This window comes from Grammomys surdaster, unplaced genomic scaffold (genome assembly GCF_004785775.1).
Source record: "Grammomys surdaster isolate TR1022 unplaced genomic scaffold, NIH_TR_1.0 318621, whole genome shotgun sequence".
Classification (NCBI taxonomy): Eukaryota; Metazoa; Chordata; class Mammalia; order Rodentia; family Muridae; genus Grammomys; species Grammomys surdaster.
In genome coordinates this window covers 1-9,101 of record NW_021626911.1, presented here as the reverse complement: position 1 = coordinate 9,101, position 9,101 = coordinate 1, and the positions used below count along the sequence as shown (strand labels likewise).

At 39.7% G+C, this 9,101-nt stretch overlaps 1 pseudogene; it reads left to right on the top strand.

Moving 5' to 3' along the window:
* The first annotated feature begins 5,257 nt into the window (after positions 1 to 5,257).
* On the top strand, positions 5,258 to 6,048 carry LOC114616372 (annotated as a pseudogene).
* Positions 6,049 to 9,101: the final 3,053 nt, after the last annotated feature.

Genomic DNA, 9,101 nt, shown 5'->3' with positions numbered 1-9,101 from the left:
AAGGGTTCTTAGCTCAGTAAGGATGCAGGGGCCAGTGAGGTCTGATGTCAGGTATGCTTATCATGACAAACTTTTCATTTTTATCTTTTACTTCTTCCAACTTTCACGTTTCATATTTAGGAGACATCTTGTCTAAAGGTAAGATAGTGATTCTAGATCAATGATTTTCAAAGATCAAACAGTTTTTTAATGATTTATCTTTATATTCTGTATATATGAATGTTTTTTTCTCTCTATAGAGCAGATGCCTGCAGTACCCTCAGTGGCCAGAAGAGGGCGCTAGATTCCATGAAATTGGAACTACAGAGGTTTTTGCGCTGCCACATAGCTGCTAACGGCTGTGCTGTCTTTCCAGCCCCCGAACAAATACTTTTTATGTAAAATAAATGGTATTTTTGAATTTTTCTATATGAATCCATTTTAAGTGTGTTGTTTAAATTTGTTTATGTATGTTTTAAGTTTGGTAGGAAGCACTTATGCCTTATCAAAACAAGAGAAAAGGGAAATGGCAAGCTGGCAGACTAAGGGTCTCTTCTACTCACAGAAATAAGAATTGGAACGTGTATGTATTAAAGTACATTCATAAGACCCGAGGAAACCAGGTAAAGACCTGGGTAGATGGCACAGTTAACATGGGGATCTGGGTTTTGATTCTCAGAACCTGCGAGGTGAAGGCTCCAATGGGTTTGCTGGCTGCTCAATCTAGCCAGGTAGGAGAGTTTCGAGTTTGGTAGACTTATCTCAATAAAAAAGGAGAGTGAGAAAGGCACATGCTCAACATTGACTCTGAGTCTTGCATATGTGCACATGGACATGCCTACCTCCCAACACATATGTACTTCATACATGCATACGCACAAAAATAAATGAAGTAAAAAATTTTAAAGAAAATTAAGATACAGTATATGATTTTAGGAAAACCATAAGAGAAGATATAATACCACAAAACTTCCTAGAAAAAGACACTAATATCCAGGTACAGGAAAATCAAAGGTTATCCAATAGATTCAACTTTAAAGAGTCAAGTCTAAGAAGAATCAAGTGACCGTAAACTGATGTGTGGATCAAGCAAAGGTTGTTCACATGCACAATGCAACAATAAAAGGATGTAGCCCTGTTATTTGGGACAACATATACAAACTTGGTGCAGATTATGATCATTAAAAATAATCCAGACAAAAAGACAAATATTGCATGATTTTAGTCATAATAAAATCTTTAAAAAAATTAGAACTAAAAGCAGAAAATAAAATAATGCTTACCAGAAGCTGAGAAGAGGCTTAAGGAGGGGGGAGAGAGGCCAGCCAACACACTTGCAACTAGAAAAGGCAAATACGTTCCTACTGCATGCTAGGATGTCTAATTCTCAATGATGGAGTGCACATTTCAAAATTTCTAGAAAGTTTTAAATGTTTCATCACAAAGAAATCACCTTTTTGAGATAATACGTAGATTATCCTCATTGTATAATATACCTATATATCAAAACATCACATTACAGCACCATCAATTTGTATAGTTTCTCATTTAGAAATAATTTTTTAAAAATAACAAGAAGGGCTGGAAAATGGCTCAGCAGTTAACATCACCTACTGCTCCTGCAGAGGTTTGGAGTTCCTTTCCCAGTACAGACTTGAGTTATCTCACAACTTCCTAATACTCTATCTCCAGGGAATCTGATGTTCGCTTCTAGCCTCTGGGGGTCCTGTATTCAGGTACAAAAACCCACATAGAAACACATGCATACAATTTAAAATATATTTAAAAAGAACAAGAAATAGATGATTTCTAAGAAATGATACCTGAAGTTGTCCTCTGGCTTCCACATGCATGCACACACACATACATAGCCAAACACTTGAGCAGACTCCCCTCTTCTACAAACCCTGCATGCATGCATGCATACACGCACACACACACACACACACAAAGAAAATGGAAAGAAAGCACACACAACTGTCACATGGTATTGACACAGTTTTGCTATGTCACATATTGACATGTATTATATGATAAGTTCCTTTACCTGGAGATCATGACAATAAAGTATAGTATATATAAGTTAGAATAATGTTTTACATCACTATAAGTATACATGGGGACTTGAACCAAAAAAAAAAAAAAATGGCCAAACTGGCCAGCCCTGATGGTACAGGCCTGTAATCTTGGCTACTCAGAAGACTGAAGCAAGAAGATCAAAAATTAAGGTCTGTCTGAATAAAGTTCAAGACCATCCTGGCTAAGCTAATAAGATACTGTTTGAAAATAAAAAATTAAAATGAAGGCTGTGGACATAGCATAACCCAACACAGAATGCACAAGACTGCTCCACCCCCAGTATCATCACACAAAAGAACTACGTAATCTTTCAAAATAATACGTTCTAGGAGTGTGAGTCCAACAAACCAATTAGAATCCAAGCTAAGGCCTTTCTTGCAATGACACCCTAGTTGAGAACTTTCCAGTTATGAGCCCTGTTTCTTTGTTATGAGATCATTATCCTGCCCTGCTTCATAACTGATGAGCTAGTATGTGTGTATATTTGGACCCTTGGATTCTCAGGCCTGTAGCTTGGTGATTGGTAACAGATTTTTAGTTATTATTTTTTGTGAACTTCATACACACAGAGAATATATTATGATCAGCTCTGCCTCCCATATTTTCAGTTTTGTAAGCTTGGTTAGGAAATGTTTTTGTTGAAATCACAGTGTGGTAAATATTGAAGATCTGTTTATTGAACATCATAACAAAATTTATGAAGGCAAGAAGGTTCTGTTTATAATGTGTTCTTTCTGTCTTGATTCTTTGGAAGTTTCTCGTTTTTAAATAAATTACATTTGTTCTAACATCTTCCACACGCAGGAACTGAAAAAAATTAATATCATAAAGATCTCCATCCTACTAAGAGCAATATACAAATTCAATACAATCCCAATAAAAATTCCAGGTCCATTCTTCAAAGACATAGAAAAACTATATTAAAGTTTATATAAGAAGCAAAGAAGACCAAAGCTAGCCCAAGCAATCCTCAATAGAAAGAATTATTTAAGATGCATCACCATATCTGGTTTCAAATTATACAGCAACACAAAATCTTTGCTGGCTATACATCTGACAGAGGATTAGTGGTCAGAATACACCACACACACACACACACACACACACACAATTAAACATCAGTTGTCTTATCTCTCTATTGCTGTGATAAAACACCATCACTAAAAGGAAGTTGAGGAAGGAAGGGTTTATTTTCTCTTACATAATAATGAAGAGAAGTCGGGTCAGGAAGCCAAGCCTAGATACAGGAGCCAAAATAGATGCCTTGGAGGGCTGCTGCTTACTGGCTTGCTCTCCATAGTTTGATCAGCCTGCTTTGTAACACAGCTCAGGACTACACGCCTGGCTTTCCCCACCTCCCTCCATTATCAATATTTAATCCTGGAAGGGTCTCCAAAGATTTGCCTAAAGGCTAATCTAATGGGCGCATTTTTCTCAACTGAGGGTCCCTTTTCCCAGATGAACCTAGTTTGTGTCCACTTGACAAAACAAAAACAAAAATCATCAAAAACTAGTTAATAGACTGACAAAACAAACAACCCAAGTTTTAAAAATAGACTCCTGTTTTTTAGAGCAGTAAATAAAGATTTTGCAAAAAGAAAAAAGAAAACAGAAAAAAGAAAAGAAAGAAAGAAAGGAAGGAAGGAAGGAAGGAAGGAAGGAAGGAAGGAAGAAAGAAAGACAGACAAATGGCTAGTAAATGCTTTGAAATGTTTATTAGTGTTTGAAGTGTTTCATTGACCATTAGAAAAATGTAAATTAAAACGACTTTAAGATTCCATCTGGCCCCAGTCAGAGGGACCATCACTAAGAACGCCAAAAACAACCAATGCTGTCATAGATGTGATGTAAATCAGAACCTCTATGTATTGTTGGTGGGAACTAGTGCAATCAGTTTGGAAATCAGTCTGGACGTTTCTCGGAAATACTCAAAAGACTATCAAATTGGTTCGAATCAGAAGGAGTAAGGTTTGCAAACAGCAATCAGGTGTCAAGGGGGAAGACTGGGAATAATAATGACGCTAGAAAGCAAGCTGGGACCAGGTCTTAGATAACTGGATGACTTATGCCAAGTGGGTTTATTAAGTACAGCATCTTGTATCCAGTTTGTGGATGTAAAATGGGACAGAGTCAGCAGAAAGCTGTCACACAATGGAAGGAAGATGGTACAAAGCTATGAAGCAATGTTGCACACACACAAAAAAAACAACAAAGTGCTTCACAGAGGAGCACATAGCATCCTTCAGACTGATCCTCTTCCCCTACCTGGACTGCCTGGTTGGGCCTCAATGGGAGAGTATGCACTTAGTCCTACTGAAGTTGGATGTCCTAGGGTGGGTGGTACCAGTGAGGAGGTGGGAAGGGGAGAGGGTAATAGGAAGAGGGATTTGTAAGGTAGGGACTGGGAGAAGAGGAGAGACTGGGCTTTGATCTGAATGTAAAGTGAATAAATGAATGAAGAAAGAAAGACTGGTAACAGCAGTCTTTTCAGAGAGGAAAAGTCAGATTCCCAGGAAAGGAAATCTTAACTTGTTCAAGGCCTTAGCCCCAGACCCAGACTAGACCTTGCCAAATCTGGCCCTGGGCAAGGGCACAGAACCAGCATTCCATTCCCTTATCCTTTCATCGGGGCATAGTCTCAAAGGACAATATGATATTACAGAAACACCCACACGTTCAAGTTCATTCTATTCACAATGAAGCGAGGAAAAGGAAAGCAATCTAGATGTCTATCAGCTGCTGAATGAATAATGAAAATAATGTGGTTCATTTACACAATGGAATTTTACTCTGCTATAAAAGAAACTGAAACGTGCAGAGAAATGAGAGAAAATTATACTAAAAGAAGTAACCCAGGCTTAGAAGGACAAACACCACATATTCTCTCTCATATGCAGATCATAACTTTTATGCTCTGCTTCTTTTTAACATGGTGAAGTACCTGTGGAACCCAGAAAACTAGGAAGAGGACATGGAAGTGGGTCGCTTTAAAGGAGAGAAATAGTGAAACATATAAAAAGGAAAGTAACCAGAACTGCTGGGCATGGAACCGTTTAAGTACAGAGGGAAGCAGAAGATGCAGGAATGGAAGAGCTGGGGACCAGAGATGGAGAGGATTAACCAGAGCACCCAGAAGCCATATGAACTCAGCTGCTCTGGAGGATTCAGACAGAATTAGTAAAGTACTTCTGCTCCAACCATGACTAGGTGAGCTACACTTACTACTTCAAATAGTAAGAGACCCTTGTCAGCGACATCCTGGGAGGACATGAAGAAGGGGTCTTGGATAGAACAAACCAAAACCTTCCAAATCATAAGCAAACGTCAAAGCAGTGGGCTGTCCCTTAGAAACGATGCCCCTCAAGCAAAACGCAAAAAGAACAAAAAGAAAACAGCACTTGAATGGACATGTGAGTGGATTCATGGAGTACCTGAAACAGAGCTCACGATGGAGAGCTGATGGCAGCCGACAGCCGGGAAATAAGGAAAAAATTGCAGTGGCCTTAAAGAAGGACAGTCGACGGGAAAGGAAGGCGGCTAAACAGACGGCAGCAAAGAAGAGTGCAATGGTATGTTTCCGTTGTCGACAACCTGGCCGTGGAGTTGCTAACGCCCAGCTGGACCAGAGAGTCAGGACATGGACACTCACATTCTTTACCGCTGTGGGTCCATGGAGCACGAGATGAGGAAGTACAGAGCTCGTGTAGACACTGCGCTTGGTGAATTTCCTTTTGCAAACTGTTTTTTTTTTTTCCTGTGGAGAAATGGGACACCTGTCCAGATCCTGCCCAACAATACCAAAGGGATCTACGCTGATGGTGGCAGCTGTAAACTCTGTGGCTCCGAGGAACATTGTAAGAAAGATTGCCCTGAAAATCAGAACTCAGATCAAATCATCACAGTCGGTCGCTGGGCAAAGGGAATGAGTGCAGACTATGAAGACATCTGGATGTGCCCAAACCGCAGAAACCTAAACCCCTAAACCCCTAAAAACCCGAAGTTGTTCATTTTTTATAAGAATTGGTACAGGTGTTAATTACCACCTCAAGGTTACTTTCCAACGTAAAGATTAAAGCTGGGCACCTGTGGAGACAAACCTGTATTATAGACACCACTCTAACGTTGATGGGGGCAGGTTGTCTACTATCTATCAAGTACAGGGTGGTTAATTATACTCTCTACACGTGTGTGTCTGTGTGTGTGTGTGTGTGTGTGTGTGTGTCTGTGTGTCTGTGTCTGTGTCTGTGTCTGTGTATGTTGTCTGTCTGCCTCTCTCTCTGTGCCTGTGTGTCTGTCTGTATTTGAAACAGATTCTATGTAGCCCAGGTTGGTTTCAGATTAATTACCCTGCTTCAGCGTCCAGAGTACTGAGATTACGGGCAATGTGCCTAAGAGCATATTTTTACAGATGGAACTTGGAAATATCTAAGGGCGTCTGTACCTGATTGTATCGGTCATTGCTATAAATGTAAATTAAGAATCAAAATTGACCCCTAAACAAAGCACATGCCTTTCAGCTTGTGAATAAATATTTTGTTATATTCTCTTAATTCAGAGTATCAATGTATTGTAATAGAAATTTATTTATATGTTGTCACAAAAATCTGTAATTTTTAGTACTGAATAAAATTATATCAGCTGTTAAAAAAGAAGGCATATGGAGGTCTGCTAACCTGTAACCCAAATAAAATATACAGAAGAAGGATTGAAGGGCATTGCCCTGAATGGCTGGATGGTACTGCTTTTAGAAGCACCAAGTTATTGAACATAGACTACACAGTTGCCAATATGAGACACTTTAACAAGAGATGGTCAGGAGGTCTCAGAGGTCCCACAAATTACACAAGCTTCTGTGACTCTCCTTGATTCCCCACCTGAACTAGAGAGTAAGACCATATTTTCAGAAGAAACTCTACACCTTGGATGCAAAGTAGAGAAAAAGCAAGCTGGAAGCAAACTGGAAGCATCTTCTGTAATGGCTAGCATTCACAGCTCCAGATCCTCCACACTAGCTAGTATTCAAAGCTCCAGAGGGTACTATTGGAGCTTGCTGGGGGAGAAAAGGCATCATTAGCCTTCCGTTGAAAACCATCTGAATCAGAAGGTCAGCCTTCCATGCAAGATGTGCTCTCCTGTTACAATACTGCTTGACTATCATAGGCATAAGCAACTGCCCTCTGATTGAACGTGCCAATCACCCTGGCCTGGGGAGATGCTAGGCCTAAGTGGAGAACCTATTACTGTTGTTTAAATTACACAGCTTTTCTTTTTAAGCCCATTTTCAACAGATCAAAGGGAAGCTTAAGCCACATAGTTATTCATGGAGCTGAGTAAGTATCCGTCCTGCCCTGCAAAAATGTCTTTACATTATTTCTTCCTTCCACAGACATCGTCTGTCACTTGTAAACCAACAATTAGGTTGAAAAATACAAGTGTGAATGAAGCAAGTGGATATCCTTTAAAATGTACAATTTATTTCTAGGGCATTTACTCTTAAGAAGCCTATACCGAGGTAATGTACGTAAGTAGCAACATTTCCAAAGTGCCAACATTCTTCAGAAATTGGATGTGGTGTGCATGTAAATTCTCAGTTGTTTCCTGGGGTTGGGTTTGAATTGTTCTGTTGAAATGAGAGTAAAAGGCTGTAATTATCTGGAATGGATATCTCAGTTAAGCAAGGCCCTTAATTGGTAGTTTGGACATGAGGAAAATATATTGGAATATAAATTACTCTCTCTTTGTCTCTGTCTCTGTCTCTCTCTCTCTGTGTGTGTGTGTGTGTCTGTGTGTGTGTGTGTGTGTGTGTGTGTGCGCGTGCCAGCACACAAGGGTATATGTGCATATGTGTGTGTACAAATATTTTCACACATATAGGAAAAACGAAACCTGCCCTTGCCTTTATCTTGTAAGCTGGGATTTTCTTTAAGCAGATATTTGAGATATCTTTGTTTTTTAAAAAAAATAAAAATAAATAAAAATAGGTTCTCAATAATTTAAAAACCAAGGACTCCAAGGGTCAGGGAAGTTCATGCCACAAAATCTAACCTTAGAGGTTCAGACCTCACTTTCACACACACACACACACACACACACACACACACACACACACACACAAGTACATTTAATATGGAATTCAGTATCTATCCGCAGTATAGATATAAAATAGACATCCCAAACCAATTTTCCCACTGCTGTTTTCTATTCTATCCTGCGGTATTCTAGCTCTTCTCTTTTTCATATTGGTTTTTTTTTTTTTTAACAGCGCTCATCCCACCTCATCAAACTCCTTGAGATCAAATCTGTGTTTTTGTCCCAAATTGCTGAGGCTTTTCCACACTCAGTTCATGTGTTGAAACACTAGCTTTCAAGGTGATGAGTATTGGGAGGTGGGACTCTCTGGAACGATTAGATCTTGAAGATAAAGCACTCGAGAATGGGATTAGTGCTCCAATAAAAGAGACACCAGAAGACGACGCAGACACCTGCAATTCTAGCACAGGAAAGGCGAAAGGCGAAGGATGGACAGGTCAGGACCAGACTGTGCTACTTAGTGAAAACTTGTAGAACTTGTCTCAAAAAATCTGAGAAAAGCAGGTAGGGTAGTGCATAGACCTCAATGTCAGCACTCAGGAGTGAAGTGGAAACTTCGGGAATCTCTGGAAAGTCAGTTGTGTCAGATGGTGTTTTTGCTGAAGCGGATATGTGAACGAGTGTTTTCCTGAAGCAGACACAGGTGAAAGGACGTTTTGCTAAAGCAGACATGAGAAAGGACACATGACATAAGAAGGACCCAACAGATGGTGGATGATGCTGGATGGTATTGGTACTAGGGCTTGTGGGCTGTGATGTCAGCTAAGACAAACTCATATGGAGTTTTGCTGAAGCAAGACCCATGGAAGGACATATGACATTTGGAAGGACTATAAATAGGACACAATGGATATGATGAGGGACAGGGGCTGTTCATAGCTACCTTTGCAATGCTTGTTTCTGTGTCTTCTTCTTCTTCTTCTTCTTCTTCTTCTTCTTCTTCTTCTTCTTCT